The sequence below is a fragment of the Argiope bruennichi genome, chromosome 7 (genome assembly GCF_947563725.1).
Source record: "Argiope bruennichi chromosome 7, qqArgBrue1.1, whole genome shotgun sequence".
NCBI lineage: Eukaryota > Metazoa > Arthropoda > Arachnida > Araneae > Araneidae > Argiope > Argiope bruennichi.
This window is the reverse complement of record NC_079157.1, coordinates 107,623,806-107,645,343: the sequence shown is the minus strand read 5'-3', so window position 1 is coordinate 107,645,343 and position 21,538 is coordinate 107,623,806. Positions and strand designations below refer to the sequence as shown.

Sequence of the window (21,538 nt, the reverse complement as noted above, 5' to 3'; positions counted from 1 at the left end):
ATTTGGTTCAAAATTTGACAGTTATTTATACTACGGATATAAAATTTGTGTACAGACTTTTATCCATGTAGCTCTTTTCATTTTTTAGTTGTATATTCGGACAGCTGGACAGTCAGACTTGCTCTGAACGGATTTTGCTCAAATTTTAATTAAAACTCCAAATTTGGGGTAAAGACCATATACCAAATTTCATAGGTCTAGCTCAAAGCTTTTTTTAATTATCCTTGTCACAGACAGACAGACAAATATTTTCCAAACATATGTTTTTCAAACACAGGGAAATCTAAAACGTAGAGATTCATTTCGTCAATATCTCGAGTTCGAATTTTTTTTATGATTATAATACTTTCTCTGTACTTCATATACGTAAAAGGGTGAAAAAACACTCTTATCAAGTTAAAATACAAAAATTTACCTTTACAATGTTATTAATTTTACTTCTTTGTCGTTTTATCATTCAGTTTTTTTTTATTATTATTAATTTTTTCCAAATTTAATAATTGACTAGATGCAGAAAATTTATACATGATCTATTGTTAGGCAATGATGAAACTTTAAATTACTCTACGTTATTTTTAATTTTTAATTTTTTTTCTCCCTCCCCCTCTCTTTTTTTCTTTTTTTCTAAAAGTCTTTTTCAGATTTTTTTTTAGTCAAATTTTTTGGTAAAGTTTTTTTTTTTTTCATCTATTTAAAAAAATTTCTAAAGCTTATTTATATAAATTAACAATATTTGAGGAAAATATATTCAGTCATCTTTACTTAATTCTTCTATGATGTAATAAGTAAATAATATTGTGATTGAGAAGAGCACAGAACTGAGTAGTCAGACATTTGGAGAAGTCATTTAATGATGCCTAACAGAAAAGCTCATATTAGTAAAATTGTGATTAAATTCTAAATGTAAAGTTTAAAAGCAGGTGATTAACAATTTATAGGTGGAGCAACTACTGATTTAGAAAATTCTTAAGTCTTTTTATTAATGAAAAATAAAAAACTGTAATTGAAACCAGTATTTGTGATTCAAAATTTGAAAACTTTGTATAATACAAATATTATGCAAGCTTACATATTAAAAAGTTATGCAGAAAACTAATTATAGCCAGTTTTTAAAAATCGTCGGGTTCAATTATTATCGTTTTAATTTAGAAACATATCGGACGATAAAAAGATCTTATCTATTATAGTATTTTACACAAATGAAAATTACACAGTAAAAATAATACATGTATAAACATTTCAATTCCGCTCAACGATGGATTACCAGACAGTATTATATATAAATAGAGAAAGAAATTTGAAATTTAATGTAATTTTTATTCTTCTCCGCATTTAGACAATTTTCATTACAAAAACAATTTTGCACCGTTGAAATTTCACTGTTGAAAGAGGCAGTTGGCAATGTGTCCAAAGTTTTTATCAGCTAAGATGGGAGCTCATGCGTTTTGAAAGCTAATAATGAGCTAATAATTTTTTAGCTCAATAAACGAAAAAAATATTAGCTCAGCAGTATAAGTTAAAGTAGGTGACTGCATTAAAAAATCTATCCTTTTTTCTAAAATATAAAATATTTTTTGTTAATTTAATATTTTTAATTTCTTAACAATTTTCTTCATAAATGCGTTTGAATTTCGTTTCCAAGTTTATTCTTTGAAAATCACGTTGATTTTTATATTTGCGTAATACATGTTTAAATGCTTTTTTACATTTTTAAATACTATTTTCTTAAATTCTAAATTTTGCAGAATTTTCTTAATAACGTGATTAAAATCTAATGCATGCTTTTTGTTCAAATTTCGCATAGTAATTTCTCAGTATGCTCTACTGTTCCTGAACTAGAGAATAAATAATCTGCCCATTAAAAAAACTGCAGTTATTTTAATCATTCATGCGAAAGAAATTGGAAATTTCATGTTATTTATCTGTTGAATCACAATATTAAAAGATTAGATAGATCTTTCTTAAGTTTAGAATTATGAAATATATATTAAATTATCTGCAAGGTTTTGTGCAAATTATTTGATAAACTTTTAAAACTAGAAGATTCTGCCTTATATCTCTTTTTAATCAAAAAATGATTTTTAAAAAAAACTTTTGACATTTAACTGACATGTTTTAGTTTCATTATTATTTTTAATTTATTTTATGAAAAAAAAATTTACAATATCACATCTTTTTTTGAATAAAATTCATTCTGAACGTAGACGCATATTTTAAAGTTACTACTAATAAGGTAACGAGCGGTGTTGAAACTTATAATATATACTACTCGCCCATCGCAATCAGTTGATTCACTGGGATCAGTGGTTGCTAAAACTTTCAATTAAATATTTTATGTAACTTGCCCTTAATGATTACCTCAACGAAATATTCTGCATTCCAGATTTTGATCCACATATCATATTTTACCATTTTAATATTATAAGAGCCTTGCGCCTTTCTATTCAAGTATTAAAATATAAAGTTTTTTGAAATACTCATTAATTTTTATTATAAGCATACACGAACGGACCAGAGATTGGAAATCTAGCTAGGTTCTTAATTTATAATGACTGAAAATTTACCGACTTTTTTCCAATTTCCGGTAATATTTTTAAATAAAATTGGTATACCAGTTAATTAAAGATATTTCTTTAAACTATGAATTTAAAATAGAAAATGTAATAACAAAATATTTTATTTAAATATAAACAAATTCTCCAGTATCAACAAATTTGATATAAAATTGTTTTTCACTTTCTCATATACAAAGAGAGAGTATTGTAATCGTCAAAAACGGGAGTCATTTGACGTAATGATCATATTGTAATGTAGTGAATAGTTTATAAGCCAGTTAATAACCACGCTACCCGAGCAATCCCTTTTGTATCGTGGTCATGTTACTGGGCCCAGGTTCTATCCTCGCTCATACCAATCCACCACAGTAACGTCATTTTGACGAATCTCCATGCTCCTGAATCCCTGAGAGCGCAAAATACATTTTTACGAATCAGTCTGCGAACGCGATAACTCAAAAACGCTTTGAGCTAGATGGATGAAACTTGGAATGTGATCTTTACATCAAATTTTTAGATTTCTGTCAATTATTTTACAAAATCAATTCAAAGGAAATCTGTTTGAATGCGATAATTACAAAATTGAAATAACCTAGATAGATAAAATTTGTAATGTAGATTAAGCATTTAAAGAGTAGTTTTGTTTCAAATTTTGAGCCAAATATGCCATGGGCTTGGTCTACTATCTGTGATTTCACATGCATGTAAACTGTGTAACTCAAAAACGTATCAACTTTGAAAAATAAAATTTGATTGATCGTTTTAACATTTGAATTATAGATTGTTCTCAAATTTTGAACCAAATCTTTCAAGCGTCGATCGTCTTCAGTCAATACTTCTGCGTGCATATAGATACAGACGACAATTCAAAAACACAACTACTTGGATAAATGAAATTTTTGTGTACAATTTTAGCATCTGATGTGTATATATTTATGAAATTTTGAATAAATTCCATCAAAAGGCTGATCTACATATTCTCATGCATGCAAACACAACTCAAAAGCATCACAATTTACATAAATGAAAATTTGTATGAGCGGAAACTGGTAGTTCTGTGTCAGATTTTAATTTCAATATCGGATGGGGGAAAAAAAAGGGCGTTCAAAATTCATCCCCGGTTTCTTCTCTATGCTACATAACATAAAATGCTCCTATGCGGAACTCTGCAAATAAAGTTCTGAGAATTTATTTCATTCGTAGCTTTTCCAAAGTCCGCAGTTTGGAATGGGAGGTGGAATAACACATTTATTAAGGGCCGCGGTGGCCTGGTGGTAAGGTCTCGACTTCAGAACCGAAGAGTTTCAGGTTCGTGACCCGATTCCACCGAAGGCCCGTCGTGTAAGGGGGTCTGTTGCACGTTAAATCCGTCATGACCAAACGTCCTCCCGCTGGTGTGGTGTGGAGAGGGGGGTGCCAGATCAGGTGTCGTCATCTGACCGCGGTTCAAAATGACGAGGCCCGTCCCAAAATAGCCCTAGTGCTGCTTTACGGGACATTAATATAACTAAACGTCGTACACTAGAAAAAAAAAATAAGAATAACTTCTTAAAAATTCTACTGTTTCATGCCCTGATAAAATAGTGAGTGATAAATAGTGATAAAATAGTGAAAAAAAAAAATAGTGAGGAAGAGGGAAAGAGTTATAGAATTAGATCTTAAAACAATTTTTTGTTAACAACATTTTGAGAACAGCAAGTTAGCTCACAGTAAGAATAGAAACAGCAAAGGGTTTTTTTTTTTTTTTTTTGAATTTCCATGATATTTATTGATAGTGACAGATTTATGACTTCCAAAAACCATTAAAACTCTGATTCCGAAAACGGGATGAATTATAATGACAGAAAGTATCAAAACAATAATTTATGATTAACTCAGAAATGTAATAAAAGCTATAATTTATCCCCACTTTTATTCTGAAATGGAATGAAACATAAAATTAGAACAGAGGATCAGATATTTAAAAAAGTATCTATGGGATTCTGTCTTTAATACCGGAAAAGGAAATAGCTGAAGAAGTGAAGGTGACCCCCCCCTGATCTCTAAAATTAAATAATTTGTTATGAAAGAAAGGATTGGTCGATTTCAGCTGACGAAGGATATTTCAGAATTCATTTTTTTATAGTAATAAATGGTAATTCCATTATTTATTTCAAAAAAAGGGTTGAAAATTAGAAATGTAAAAATCCAATTCAAGACCATATTTTTAAAAATATTTTTTTATCACATTAGAGTCAGCAGTTTGGCCAAATCTCATATATTTTTTACTTTTCTACGACCCTTGTGCCAAAAAAATCAAAGCAAACCTAGAGTCAGCAGTTGGTAATATAAACTTTGAACTTATTATTTGGAGTTCTCTTATTTTAATATTGAATTGAAGATTTAACTAAGGTAAGCACTTGCAAGAACCATTGAAATATTTTGTTATTAAAGAAAATATACTTTAAAAATTCCAAAATATTTTTTCATCCAATAAAATAGAAGAAAATAATTCATAATCGGTACCTCTACCATTGAACATATAAAGAAAAAGGGATTAGAATTGAACCGAGTTTGAATTTAATTACAAAAATAAGCATTGTGACAAACTGAAGAAAGAGAAAGAAATTTTAAAAGAACTTGTAAAAATTGTTTAAAAAATGCTCTACAATTTAATTAGTACCATTAAAAAGATAATCGTACTTCTTTAAGATGACATACAAGTCGCTTACGTGAAATAATTAGTAAAAAAGTAATTTGAAAAAAGCTGATTGGAAATACCGACTTCCTGCTTGAGTCTTGTCACTTAATAAACATCTTATGAAATTGTCACTTTTGAAAGTTGGGGGGGGGGGGGAGTAGCGCAAGTGACCTGGAAATAGTCACCAGGATGTAAGGTTTAAACTTTATATCGCTGTTGTCCAGTATTTAAGGAGAAATTCATAATGAAAGATAAACAGAAACGTACATTTTCTATTTTATATAACAGATGTACAACTGGTAGACTTTTCACTTTTCACAGTTTTTATCCCTTTATAATTCCAGAAGAAAGGCACTGTATTCGTCGAAAATTCAAACTTGAGATTTTTGATGAATCTCCACGTTGTAGTCTTTTTTAAGCCCAAGAAGCAAAAACTTTTTCCCTATTTTTTTTTTTCGAGGAAACGACGATTTTAAATATGAAACAAGCATGACAAATGAAATTTGGTATTTGGTCGTTACATCCAAATGTTAAGTGCTTGCAAAATTTGTGACGAAATCAGTCTATAAGAAATTTGTCCAGCTTGTGTACTCGAAACATAATGAGCTAGATGGGTGACTTATGGAATTTTTTATCAAAATTGGAAATTTCTTTCAAATTGTAAACTAATTCTGTTACTAATGGACTGTCGATGACTTTATCTGTTTCTGTGTACATGAACTCTATAATTTAAAAACAAAACAAGCTAGATTACATAAGTGAAATTTATAATGTGATTTTGAAATTAGGCGTATAGACAGTTTTAGATTAATGCCAGAAAGTCGAGAGGAGGAAGATACTCCTTTTAAATCCTGAATTTTAATAATGCGTAATAGAAAATGGTCGTTTGTATATACAATACAGTCAGACATTTTCTGTTGTAAATCAATAAAATCGCTTTAAAATTGTGTTTTCCATTGCAATTTAACACTTGTTTTTTTATTTTGTCATTTGAATACATTTTGATAATAAGGGGAAACTTCCATCCAAAAAAGTAGTTTTTGCAACATTCTAAAAACTTTAAAAAATTTATCTATTACTTGACATCAATGTGGTTTTTCAAGCCTTTCTTCTCTGATTTCCCTGATTTTTTTAAAAGAATTATTTTTTGTTATGTCCGTGATTACTCTTACAGTATTAATGTATTTTATATTTTCTATAATAGGAATGCCAAAGTATAATACATGAAAACAAAAATAATAGACCAAAAACTGGGCATAACATTATCCTTGGGTGATAGATAACCCTCTGGCATATTAATGTAGTGATTTATAATAAATATGCAATATTTACATTCATTGCGAACTGCAAACCGGGTTTAAAAGATATTTCTCTAAATATTACGTATTTCCGATTACTGATTTGGATCAAAACCTGCTACAAATCTACAACTACTTTCTTTGAGTTATAAAAACAGCCTTTTTAATAGCACGATCCAATGATGCTATTGCTGCTAAAGATCATGAGTCTCAAGTTTAGATGGAAGTTATATTAGTGAAAGAGCATTACTTTTAAACGAACTACCTCTGTTATGAGAGGAGGTGTCCATAAAATTCATGCTCAATTCAAAATAACTATGCAAATAAATGTGAAAAAATCATAATTGAAAGATATTTCTGTTGCCACTTAGTAATGAATTTTTTTTAAATTAGTTTTCTGTACTCTGGTAATCCGTGTATAAAATAGAAAATGTGACATATATTTGCGCTCTTTGGTTGTCTCATCTAAAAATTGCTGTTGAAGGTCAAAGAAAAAAGAAAAAGAATCATCACATTAGCCAACATATCCAAGTAGATGGGGGGGGGAGGCAACGATACAGATTCTGTCTACTATTCTTTGATTCTACTTGCGTAAATGAAGATCCAAATTAATGTGTTTCTTAATTCCAACTTTTTCTTCAATTCCATTTATTTATTTACATTATAAACTTTATGTATTTATCTGTCTCATGAACACCGCATATTACTTCAACGAACTTCAAAAAACACTACAAGTAGATGTTTCCTGAAATCAATTTCGAAATGAAAAATTTCTTAAATCACTTGAGATAGAAACAGTAATCTGATTAGACATCGCAGGTTGTACATCACATTTGATATACTATATTTGGCCATAGAAAATACCAAAGTGTTCGACACCCACAATAACCAACATCATCTATTAGTTGCATCAAAACATGCACAGATGGAAATTAGAAATTCAAATCTTTTCCTCAAAAACAGGATCCTATATACTCACCTGAGAAACCGTTGCTTTCAATGCACATAAGGCAGAACAGAGCGTCAAATGTTAAGCAATGCTTCTCATTTGTTATTACGATTACCATTTCTGCGACACCTAGTGTTGACACAGATTGTTCGAGTTATCAGCTCAGGGCCCCTTCTATTTGCACTTTCCTTCAACCCATTTTCTTCGCAGTGCATTTTGATTAAACAGCAAATGTTTGTCCTTAATTAGTGACATGAAATATCAGATTGGAATGTTTTTAGTTTCACGTATACGAAATATACAAAGAAAAGTTTGCAACCGTCAAAAAATCCAGCCTCGAGATTTTGCCGAATCCTTCATTTTCTGACTTCACCGAGCTTGAATAACACATTTTTGGAATTATGTCTGCGGGTTTTTTAAACACGATCGTTCAAAAACACATAGCACCATAGTTATAAAATTTAATAAATGGTCTTTATAGGCATCTTTGTAGATTTCTATAAAATTTTGATTTGTTTAATTGTCAGAGTACAAGTGAACCTGATACGTACAAAACATAAAAAGCTAAATAAATAAAATCTGATATGTATCTTTAGTACCTAAATAAATCTATGTAAATTTTTGAATCAAATCCATCAACAGATTGACCATCTGTAGATCTGTACTTTCGCATATATGTAAAAGTAATAACTCAAAAATTGATCAACTTCCATAAATAAAATTTGGTATTTCTTTGGTGGTCCTTTATACTAACATTATAATTTCCTATCAAATCTTGGCTTCAATCGGTCTATAAAGAAGCATCCAGAATGCATATTTAGTTTTCTTTATTATACTACGAACAGAAAACTCTCATGCGTGAGACCCACCAAATAAAAATCTGCACACGTGACTTTCACAGCCTTGGTCATATGATTGCTTCACAATTTTTAGGCTGAAGGAGAGGGATACACCTTTATTTTTGAGTATGTCAGAATGTTTTAGTATAGTAAAGTTACGGTTAACTTAGAAATATTGATTTAGAAAGTTCTGGTTTTGTAAAATAACAATAAAATATTACTTTTAGGAAAAATTTATCATGCTTTTCAAAAGGAAAGAAAGTTAAGTAAAGTTTAGTAAAGTAACAGAAAAAAAAAATTATGGAAAAAAAATTGTTATGCCTTTCAAAAGTAAATTTGGCATTTTGATCGAAAGGCCATATTTTAAATAGAAGTAGAAATATTGTTGTATCTCTTGGGTTAATTAATTATTTCTTGGATAACCAAAACTCGTGATTTTATAATGGAAATAAATACTAGGGACTACACAAAATACTAGAGCTTGGATATAGTAGCTGATACATGGGTCTTCTTATAATTGGGATCAAACGACCTATAGACATTCTCAATCATTTTTAAATCGGAATTTATTTACATTCAATTCACAGTGTAATTGGATTTCCATATATTGAACTTGAAAGTGCTTGAAAGAAAATTAAGATGAATAAAAATCAGGATAAAGAGATAACTTTTCAATATTTTCTTATTGAAAATAAATGTGCGTAGCTAAATCTTTGAGTAAAAGATGATTTTTAAAATTTTTTAACGCAATTCGAACTTAAATGCCCGAAACATGGCTGGATTCGTCTGGCTTTAAATTACCTTTTTTAAATTTATTCGAATCATTTAATACAGTATTTACTATTTAATGCATTAACGTTCTAAAGTACAAAAAATATTAATGTAAAATATATAAAAAATTTAGAAAAAATAATTTAAATTTGAAAAAAAAAATCATGGAAAACATTATTTTTTGTTTTGTTTTTTTAAAATTGGGGTAATAAAGATGTTTCGTGCAATAATACAATCCTAACTTATTAAAGAAAAAGTTTGAAATTCGCTTAATTTTTAATAAAACAATTAACTGACATTTTGAACCCCTCCCCTTTTTTTTTAAATTGAACTCCTTTTACGCAAAAAAATATTGCCTACCAAATTTGGTAACTCTCATTGCAATGGTCTGTCTTGTTGGGTATTTTGAATGGTTTTTACATCGTGCATGCCAACTTTCTTATGTCAGAATTTAAAAATAGTATTGAACCAATAAATATTTTCAATTAAAATTAAATGATCAAAGAAATTTATTTTTTAAAAAATTATATAAATATATATGTCTCCTCAAAATGTACCTTCATATGCATCCTTCAAAAGTTTATTATTTTTCGTCAACTATTTCCAGGTTTTTAAAGAATTTCTATTTTAGTAAGAATCGGTGAAACATTTCTTCCCTTGATTATTCCTTTTTACAGACGAAATCCTGGTGTTTTTTTTGACTACAGAAAGTGTGCATAATAATTAGTGGGAAGATATTTGTTCCATATATAGAAATTTTATTATATATATATATATATTTCTTATGATAAAACAATTTTTCAAGAAAAGTTCTATTGATAGAGAATCGATATAAGGAGATTCAACTGCATTTCTATAGAGAAATATTTTTCGGAAAAAAATTTTAGAGGATCTGCCCTTTTTAAAAATCGGGCTTGGTATAGTCGAAATGAAATTTTCATTGAATTCCCATTCTGTTTTAATACATTTCTGTGTCAATAGCATTTGAAATAAATGCTAAGCTTGTAGGTTGAATTAAATACTACATTCCTCTTCCACAAACACACCAAGAAATTTTTTTCCAGTAAAATATGACAATAAAATTAAGAGTTCATCTGGCGCATTCAGTTATGCTTTTCATTTAAAAAAAGCATCTTAATCTTTCTTCAGATTTTATTTGCTTTTTTAAAAGAGGGCGGAACTCATTCTAAAGGATGTTTAACCAACACCTCCTAAGTATAGGAATACTTTGGGAGGTGTTGGTTTAAAAAGAATTTTTATTATTTTCTCACTTTATTCCCTTATTGTTTAATTTTATTTTTTCTATTTTATTTTTTATTATTCTTCGGTATTTCAAATATTTTATATATTCACTGCCGGATATTATTCTACTTATTGTTTTTTACATGTATCCTTAATTTTACTTTTACAGTATCTCACATTTGTTTTTGAATACTTGTATTTTTGAAACTTACTTTTAAAAAACATCATCTGGAGGATTAAAATAAAGGATTTATTTTTAAAAATTTTTCATTCTAATAAAAATAAATTCAATACTTTATTTCAAAAAATTAATTTATCAAAAACAATCTTGCATAAGTAAATGGAATCTTAAATCTTTTTTGACAGACAATATTTTTTGTTATTTTTTTATTATAAATGTAAATGTATGTCAAATATTATCGTCTACAATTTTTAAAATTACTACTACTTCATGAAAATTTGGCATTTGTTTATTTGAAATGAACATGGCCAGGTGCTACAAAGTTTCAAATTCTACTGTGAATTCAATAGAAATTACATAACATTTTAAAGAGACGGCAAATGCAGCAGATTTATCGAGAAATTTTGTTAAAGTAAGTCATTCAACGGTGTTTTCTATTATAAAATGATAGGAATTAAATGAAACTATTGGAAATTCATTGAAATCAGGAGCTTTTCACAAGCGAACTTCCAAGAATCGAAGGGTTATCATGCATTAAATCAAGAAAATTCCTAAACTTAGTGCAGTCAAGTTTACAAACAGAACTATAAAAATGATTTGCAATAAATTCTATTATCAGCCGATACTGTTAGACGAGTAATCAGATCATTTGGATACGTCAGCAGTTTCCAGAAAAAAAAATCGTTAATAAAAAGGACAAGAAAAGTAACGTCTAGATTTTGAAAAATCTATGATAGATATCAGTTTTGGGAAAGAGTTATATTTTTGAATAAATCAAAATGTAACTTATTTGGATCTGAGGGAGAATAATTGTGAGGAGAAAGCCCACTGAGTAGTTCAGTCCGAAAAATCTATTATTAAACATGGAAATTGGTTTCATAATGATTTGGAGATATTTTGTTGCTTCTAGTATGGGAATTTAGTTTTTATTGAAAATAATACGGACCACTATAAGAAAAAAACTGACAAATGGAGAAACTGTTTAGAAGTTGAAAACAAACCTGAAAATTTCTGAACAAAAATTCGGTATCGAAAACGCATTTAAGTTTTATTAAGATAATGATACCAAATGTACAATTCTAAATGTTCGTTTTGGCTTTTGTACAACTGGGCCTAAGTTATTTAGACTATATTATAATAATCAGATTTAACTAACTGAAAATTAATTTAATTTAAAGCAGTATTAATAGAAGAACTTTCTTACACGTGCTAAAATATATCAAATCTTCCATGCTAAAATATATCAAAAATGTAATTTCGGCAAAAGGATTCCCAATAAAATATGAAAATTTTTTTGATTAATTTTTATACTTTTGATTATATTTGTTGAATAATTAAAATTTCCAATTACTTATATGAGATTGTTTTTAATATTTTCTCGATAAATTATTTAAAAAAAAACAGGTATTGAATATTGAATTTATTTGTATCAAAACACTTAGGTTTTATCAAAGACAAAAAAAAAGAATTTATATAAAAAATTTATATAAAATCTTTAATATTTAAATAATGTTGTTTAAAAATTATTTTCAAAAACACAAGTGCCCCCAAATAAAGCTGAATCATTGTATTTTCTCTGCTAACAAACGATTTTTCTTGATACCATTAACTTTCTACCGCTAATTTTTTTCTCGTAAAAAGGGAATAAAATGTAATACAACAACTCCATGTGTTGCTGTATGACGTCTGATATAAGATAAATAAATGTGTTCAGCATTCCAGGCGTGAATTTTTCTTTTTTCAAAATAAGAACCTTCACTCTTCTTACCCGACCTCCTATAGACAAAGTTCTTTTTCTGTTTATTCAACATTCGAAGAAAAATGTAATTATTGAAGTCTGCGCCATATTACCAACATAAAAACATATAAATTAAACCAACATGCAGATAAGGACGAAAAAGGTAAAAAACAAATAATTTTAATAATAATAAAACAAAAATATTTCCTTTCAGTTTAAAAACACAAAGTCGAAAAACATTAATAAATCCAAATTAACAAGTATTTAGTTGTAATATAAATTTTCTGTAGAGGAATTATAATGCTTTTTAAGAAGATAACAATTCTGAAATTTATAGCAAATGATGCTGCAAATTGTGCAGAAAAATAGAAACATGATAAATTATTTCGTCCAATCCATTTATTTGTCAATATGTATTCTACAAGATTTTAAAAAATTATTTTGAAATTGATTTTTTTTTGTAATTAATAAAATTTTCTCATTTTAAACTTCATTTACATCAAAGAAGTTAGAAAAACCATGTTAAATAATGCGCGATTTGTAATACTCAACTGCTTAGCCTTCATTGCATGAAAATCGCACTATTTTTCTTACTCTCTTAAGCAAACATTTCGTTCATTTGGGCATTTGCAATTCACCTCAGTATTTGCAACAGAGCATTTTTAAGCCGAAAAGACGAGTCTTTCAACTCATCATATTGACACAAAATATTCTAGAAATTGTTCTAATGTGTTTGTGTTTGCACTGCTGCTAAGATCGTCTCATAGGACTTGGTTAAACGGCATATATTTGTCTTTAATTAATGATGTAAAGTGATGGATTTTTGCTGCTAAAAATATATAAAAAAATAATAAAAGATATAAAAAGTCTTCAAATCAGTATAAATCTTACCAGTCAGAATTTCCCAATTTGTGAGACAAAATTAAAAAGAACTTCTGAATTGAAGCAATGAAAATGGTTTTGGCATACATTTCAAAAATAGAAAATAATTTTATAAAAACAATTGTACGATATCTAAATTGATACTTTAAGAATTGCATTTAAAAACATTTTAAGTGTATATAAAAATAACTTTTTTTATAATAATATGTTCAGAAATTAATGTGAAAAAACAAAAATATGTTCCATTTTTAAATAATTGAAAATTTTATCAAATCTTTAAAAAAATCGCAAGAAATGCATATTCTTACCTTCTATCATATGTTTGTGCCATATTCGGAAATCCTAAGTTTTTGTAGAAAGCCAACAAAGTCACATAAAAGCACAGTCTTTTTTTTTTTAATTATTATAAGTAGAGTAATATCGGTTTAATTTTGCATTCTTGCAGGGGGAAGCTTTTTATTGTGAAGTCCAAATCCATAAGCTGGCACTAAATCCTGATTGTATGATAGTAAACTCAACTAATAATAAAAATGTGTGTGTGTTGGTGCTCTGCAGGACAGACCATTGATCCAGAGCTTCTTCTTCTTGCGTACAGCCGACCACCCCGCCACCACTGAACGTAGCAGTATCGACAGGATTTGTTGTGGCCGACTGCTATCTTGAGCATTGTCCATCCTTGCATTGACCGATTTGTTAAACTGACATTCTCTTCGAGGTAATTGGCCACAAAGTGGTCAATTACTGTCCTTCTACCTTATCTATAAACTCTCAAATTGTTGGTAAAAAACTGACAATTTTTGACATCATGTTCTTCAGAGTTTTAAGATTACCTGGTACCATCAATACTGTAATATATAACTTTTCAGATTTTTCCTTAACTCCGAGATTTCAATACATTCCTTTAAATAGTGGTGAACAGTACCGATTCCACCACAGATGCATTTATTTTCCTGCATTCTTCCAAATCTTTGGAAATATGCAGGAAATCTCCCATGTCCTGATATAATTTGGATTACCAGTGGATGGTATCTTCTTATTTTTATTTCTGGGTTAGGAATAAAGTCGAAAGTTACTCTTCCTTTTATGGACATATACCATCTGTCAAACCATTGCAGCTTTATTTCTTCTCTTAATTCCCATTTTAAGACACCATTTGATTTGGGGACAACCATATCAACACTTTCTTTCTGTGCCGCCAACTTTGCATATTGATCCGCCTTTTCATTACCATATATCCCAATATGAGCCTCAACCCAATTCAACTCTATACAATTGTTAGTTTTTACACTTTTTATCTTTTCTTTTATCGTCCATATTTCCTTATTGCAATTGTGAGAATTGATCCAGAACTATCGAATTTGACACAATTTAATTGGAGAAAATGTGCATCATGGTGAGCTTTTTTAAAATTTTCTTTGGAATTTTTAATAATTGATAATTAGGCGAGATTTTGGCAGTTTCCTCAATAACTTCCGAAAACATTAATATAAAAAAAATGATTTTTATATAGTTTAAAAAATTTTACACCTCAAAACTCTCTAAAATTTTAACACCACATCAGTAAGAAGACGTTTGATAAGTTTAATGCCCATCAAACCTGTACATATGGGAAATTTTTTGTGGAATTGCGCTTGCAACTAGAAACTTTCTGTGCAAGCCGAGACTTCGTCACGATGTCGTTGCTTTCCAAACAGTTGTAAAAATGTCTGCTTTAATCCCAAATCAATATCAAGAAAATCAAAAAAATTATATCTTGGAAATTTTAAATTCTGTTTTCATATACTTAGTCTAATATTTTATATTTTTAATTTTCGAAACTATTTTTTTTTTTTTTTTTTTCATATCTGGGATGAATATCGACTCTTGGTGACCATGCTGAGAATTCATTTGCTATCTTATTCAATATTTGATAAGATATTTGGTCCATACAAATTGCCGTTGCTTCAGAGATGTGATACAGAAGTTCAGAAGGTTGTATATTGGCTTAGAAATCCGCCTCATTGTCTGATCATAGTTCAAATTTATGGGTATCAGCCCCAAAACAATCCTCGTGTATTTTCAAAACGGAACATTAATAAAAACCAAAGGAATGTTCTTTCGCCACTTTCTTATATAATTCCCATTATGGTGTGTTTCGCTTTGACTTCGTCGTATAACAAAGTAAATAAATAAGTGTACATTTTAGATGTCACTTCTTTTGTGATTGGGTTCAAATCTTGATATAGATATGTTATTTTTTATGTATATTTCACATACTGAAGTTCGGTTCTCTCGGTTGCTCCGAATTCCGAATTATCGTGTTCTGATTTCCGAATTCCGAATTATCATGTTCTGAGTCAAACCGACTGACCGACAGATGTAATTCCAAAAATGATTTAGTCGGATTCAAAAAGATTTAACATGCAAATTTATCAAAATTTAAAGATTACATTTTTGACAAGGGCAATATTTTCTAATGTATATTAGAGAAAGAAAATAGTGCACTAGTTTTTGAACAATAAAGCTATGTAACAAAACAAATGCTTATATTTGCAATGTCATCGAGTCTTTGCTGAAAAACGGATTCGAAATAATTTCGGATATTTTCATAGAACATTTTTAGCGTGGAAAAAAACTTTACAAAAATAACAATCAATGAATTTTTAATCATAAGATAATCTAGATTCAAATGAGAGGAATTGCTTAACTGTTGACGGAAAAAAAACAACTACATGATTTTCATCCAAGTGAATATCTCAGCCCCATTCATTTGTTTCAATTCAGTCACACATTAGTCAATGATTTACAGTTGTTGAAAGAATCTGTTGAGAACGCTCGATGGTGTAGTCAAGTGCTCCGAGTTTACTGTCTGTTTAACATTAGAGGACAGTTTTAAAAAGGTAACACTGCTCTTTAAAAATTAATCGAATTATTAAGTTTATTGGTTATATACTCTTTCCTTTCCATTAAAGAAATTTCATATTACTTATATATGTATAATTTAGAAATTATGTATGTGCAATTTACTTATATATGTTAATAAGATAAATATATGGGCGCGATTTTACGATTTGAATTCGGTTGTCTATTCGATTTTCCGGCTATTACTATAAAGCAGTTTTAAGTATGTTTTCTGTAGGTTTTGCTTTCTCGTATATAAAATATAATGCACTAAAAAAAGTATTACAATCATCAAAAACCTACCCCAAGAGTTTGAGTCTCCACGTGTCGGATCTACCCGAGAGTGAAAAATACATATTTTAAATTTTATGTCTGTGTGCACCATAACTCAAAAACACTTTCATCTAAAACGGCTAAAATTTGGTACATGAAACTTAACATCAACGCTGTAAATTTCTGTCAAATTTTGATTGTAAACCAATTAGATGGTAACTGTTAGTCCAGCTATCTGAGAAAAAATGACCTCGATTACTTCAAAATGTAACGAGCTAGATAGATAAATTTTGATACGCAGGTTTGGTATTTAACCTTTTAAAGGGCCACTTTTTTCTAGTTATATTATGTTAAAAATTTTTTATGCTTGAAATTAGAATAACAGGGGTGTTTGTGCTCCGGGGAAACCCCGGAATTCCGGGGATTTTGAACTTCGATACCCGGAAATTCCGGGGATCGTCGTTCAAAAGGAAGTAGGAATAATAATGAATTATTTATTTTGATCTGGGTAATTTTGTTTGCTTTGAAAGCAGAAAACGCAAGGTCAGTGTGTGTGGTGAAAACTTTTCCTTTCTTTCTCCAAAGGCAGTGATAATGCGTGAAAAGGGGGAAAAACTTCTTTTTTGTTCTTTCCTTATTGCGAGTTATGACTCATTCCCCCGGTTCTCGGACATTCTCTTCTGGATTCTTTTCGGCAAGTAGGCGCGGCAGAAAAAAAAGGGAGAGACTTCGTTCGACCAGATGTGCGATCACGTGACCTGGGTTCAAAGGTCTTAATTTTGCAAAAAAAGTAATTCATTGAACTTTTATAATTAGGTCATTCAATACTTCATAATCGTAATTTTCCATTTCCCCCCCCCCCTTCTCGAAACTCCAAAATGTCGGTAGTAAGTCCGTAAAAGTTTCCGGGGATTTTTTGGGGTCCCACAAACACCCCTGGAATAAGAAAAGGTATTCATTTAGCTTATTAGATAAATTTAATTTGATTAATTAATTTTGTTAATTAATAATTAAGTAGCAAATCAAGACGCATCATTTTGTCCGAGATAAGGAACTGAAGCATCTAAGTTTCTGACTTGCTAAAAAAATGTGTCAGAACTTATGCCAACCTACATAATTTCATACAAAGATTGATAAATTGGGAGGGAAGCCTACTTCCCACGGCCCTAGAAAGGGTTAAAGTATAGATTTGTATCAAATTATATTAACCTGTCTATCGGTGTGTATTTTCATATGAATGTAAACGAATAAACTAACAGTGCAATGACTGAAATAAACAAAAATTAATACTTGATCTTGTGACTACAATCTTAATTCTATGTCCAATTCTGTTTCAATCAGTTGGAAAAAAGACTTACAAATTGTATATTTAATTTCGGGCCTTTATGTATTAACTATATATGTGTGTGTGATGGGTCTTAATGCATCAGTCCACTTGAATTAGCTTAATCTTTTATTTCTTGATTAACAAATGATGATTCGGATGGTTTTTACAAATGGAATTCAATGATGAAGAAGGAATTTATATTACATGAAGATGGACAGTTGATGTCGTTCAAAGGATCTTTCCCACCTACGCGTGGTGCACTGGCCTTTGCAGAGGAATTCTTCAACGCAAGAATTCCAGTTTCGGCCCTTTTTCAGAGTATCACGTCTTCTCGGTTTCCGGTCGCACCCTTCTTGGCGGACGTCCGTTCTCTCCCCTCGTCTAGTGAACTCTCAACTCTGCCCTCCGACTGCTGGCTATCACCGGAAGAACGCAGAGCGCCCTCTCGTGAAGTTAATTTACCACATATAGAAGGATTAATCGTTAAAAATCCGTCCAAAATCGCATGATGGATTCAGTAAAAATGCTAGATTCATATGAAAGATCTATATTTTGTAACTACTACTCGCCAGTGCCATACAAAGCATTTACGGTCTTACCCAAGATCTATAGTTTTATGCGTGGGAAAGGGATAATATCTTTGTTAGAAAATATGTGAGATAATTTTGGAAGAGACCCTTTTGCTGGTTGGAATTATATCCAACTGAAAGGTACTTCATATTGAATGAACCCTAACTCAGAAATGTAATGAGAAGCTGTAATTTAAGCTATGGTTTTTTATCCAACTGTAAAATTGTATTGAGGTTGGGATAAAATTGTAAATAGATGCCTAATTTGACTAAATACGTCTAAAAATGAGCAATTCCTGTTTTTTTTCTAGTTTCTATGTAAATATAGTTATTTAAAATGTAGCAAATTAGAAAAATGAGTTATTCCATTATATCGTTCATTGAGCTTGTTATTGAGAAATGATCAGATAAAGTTAGCATCAAACAGGACACAGTTCGAACCAGATTTTTGCATCCGCATCGAACTCAAAAGATTAACTCATAAACAAGATTATGAATAATTTTTCTTATTTGAAATTGATGTATTTCTTATGTATATATTTTTATAAGGTTCAAGTAATATTTTTAAGCGTTTTAATATCACGATTTTAAGCTGTTATTCCATCTATAAAGTACATAGTGTAGATATCTTTCAAAATACTCTACACGGAATATCATCGGGTGTAGATTTGCCAATCTGGCATGTCATTATTTCTTAGAAGGAAAAAGGGAAGATGCGAAAATATTAAATTTGAATTATCTTTAGTATTTTATTCGAATGAATGAATTTTAACGGTTTTACAGTAACTTCACATAACACAAATATTTTTATAATTTTAAAAATTAGCATTTAGTAGAAAGCTTTTTAATAGAAAGTTAGTTTACTTTTATTTCCTTGTAGTGTTTTTCTATGGTAATTTTTTCAAAATTGGGTTTAATTACGATTTTGTAAGGAAGTTTTTATATAGCGAATGCAGCAAAATGGCAATATAATGAAAAAGCAGTATGGATATTTCAATAATTTTTTGCGATCAAACAAAAATAAGTTTACATTTTTTTTTTAATTTACAATCAATCTTTTAATATATTTCAAAACGCAAAATGTTTTTCAACAGAATATTTTTAGGCTGGCACCCTTCATTGTTAACTACACTGTATTAAAATCGTTACATGAGGAATATAACGGCTGATGCAATCAAACGAAGACCGTCGAATCGAATTTAAAAAATTGATACAATATTTTAGATTAGAAATAAAAAAAAAAAGTTTAAAAACCACTTCCGAGAAGATATATTTTTTTTGGTTTATTTTGTTGATTAGCTATTTAGAAATATAAAAAGAATAAACTTTTTAGTAAGGATTTATTTTATAATTATTCAGGCACTACGTCATTTTTGAATTTAAAATGATTCTTTTTCGGGCCCAATGTTTCTAGATATTTTCCAATTTTCGTTCATGATCTCAAATTAACAGATTCGAACCGGCTTAGTATATATTTTAATCATTTGAGGATGGCAACACTAAATGTAAACTAAGCAATGCATTTAACGTTATCCACTTCCCTTCTGATCTGGTTTGAGATCTGGATGCAAGATATATTAGTATTTATTTTTATTCGGCTTTTATTAAAATTATTTTGATATCAATAATGAGTACTCTTAAATGGCTTTTTAAAGGATTATTTCACTTTTATAGGTTGATTCCGGGGAAGAAGAGCTTCATGTTCTACAAATAATTCAAAACCGTTTCTGTTCATCTTCTGTCCTTATAAACTATACTATCTTTGGTGTTATCTCAACAGATCTTTCGAGGGCTGGCAAAGTTGAATGGAAACTAAACGTGATGTTTTTAAAAGTATACGTTTTTATATTTTGTGATATTTATATTGACTCTTTATACTGCTTTTAGATCTCGAAATTTCAATGTTTCACCATTAAATTGGATTTTTTAATTATATTGTTATTGATCAAGCACCTCTCTTCAAAATATTTCCACGCTTTTAGAGAAAAGCACTGAATATCTGAGCTCGAGTAATCGTGATTCTGTTGGACTGTTTGCAGAACTACTTGGAACTAAAATAAAAATTGCTTCTTTAAATCATGGAGGATCCTATAGACCGTGCTCTTCTGTCGTTGCGCATTGTTTTGTCACACTCCTCGACATGCTATGTTACATCGCATCCAGTGACACACTTTGAACAGTCAAATCCCCGGATATATACTATTCTGACAGATGTTGTGATTCAAATACTCGTAACACGCCCACGAATGCGTATTTTGACAGAACAGCTTCTCTTGAATGCAATTTATACAAACTCTTTACTATGCTCTCTTATAGAATGCCGCCTGATGTCTGCAGTTGTGTCGCAGTTTATGCGATCTATCAAGTCAAGTATTTTTATGCCTAGCATTCTGGCATTTCCTCTGATACGTTTTGCCATAGCACCGCTTGCAAAGAGGGTTCTAACAAACCCTTTTGTGCTATTATTTGCTTCAAATCCTTTGATGCATCTTATAGCACATAAGGCTGCGAGAAACACATCAATAAGAACTTTAGTTTTTTATCTGCTACTGTACATTGTAGCCCTGTCTGTGATCCAAGGAATTGAAGTACATCCTTTAATGCGTGTATTCATGGCAGATCCCGTCGTGCGAGTTATGACGGCCAGCCCCGAGTTAAATGCAGTTGTGCATATTTTGTTACGTGCAATCATCCAAAAACTATCCATTTCTTACTAATGTGCCAATATTCAGCATACGTACATTCTGAATTCTTCCAAACGAAACTTCTAGATTATTAATAATGTTAATAATTTTGAATCCTTTTTGGATATCTTACAAAAGGGTATTTCGCCAGAATAGTACCCGCATCATCCTCTTTGAATTTATAGAATTGTTAAGTGACGAATATTGAATCATATTTTTTATTGTTATCTGAGTATTTTATAATGAACGATGCATATTTCTTTTAGCACGCAAAAACCTTTGTATGGTCAAGAAAGTGTAATTGCAATGAGTCGGTTCTTAATTGTAATTTTTATGCTGCAATAAAAAATGAGTATTATTGAACAATTTTAGTTGTGCCCATTATTTACTTCTTTCAAGTACTTCACTTCTAATCAATTTGTTATTATTTCAAATCAGGGTGTTAATCTAACAAAACAATGGAAATTTTTTCTATTTTACGTGACTTATTTTATGGATTGTGGCTGCCCAAAATGAAATTACAGTAAAAAGAAATGCATTAATTGCATGTTTAATGCGTTTAATGCATTTCTTTCTATTGCAATTTCATTTATGATAAAATTATCTTCTCAGCGGCGTGACTTGCTCCCGAAGCCCTGACCTTCGAAGTATCGAAAAAACGTAATATCGG

General features: G+C 29.8%; 1 long non-coding RNA gene across 1 annotated transcript; it reads left to right on the top strand.

Moving 5' to 3' along the window:
• The first annotated feature begins 15,717 nt into the window (after window positions 1-15,717).
• LOC129975994 (uncharacterized) lies at window positions 15,718-21,223 on the top strand. The gene is made up of 2 exons (XR_008785065.1): window positions 15,718-16,014; window positions 19,859-21,223. It is a non-coding gene; the product is annotated as an uncharacterized LOC129975994 (long non-coding RNA).
• Window positions 21,224-21,538: the final 315 nt, after the last annotated feature.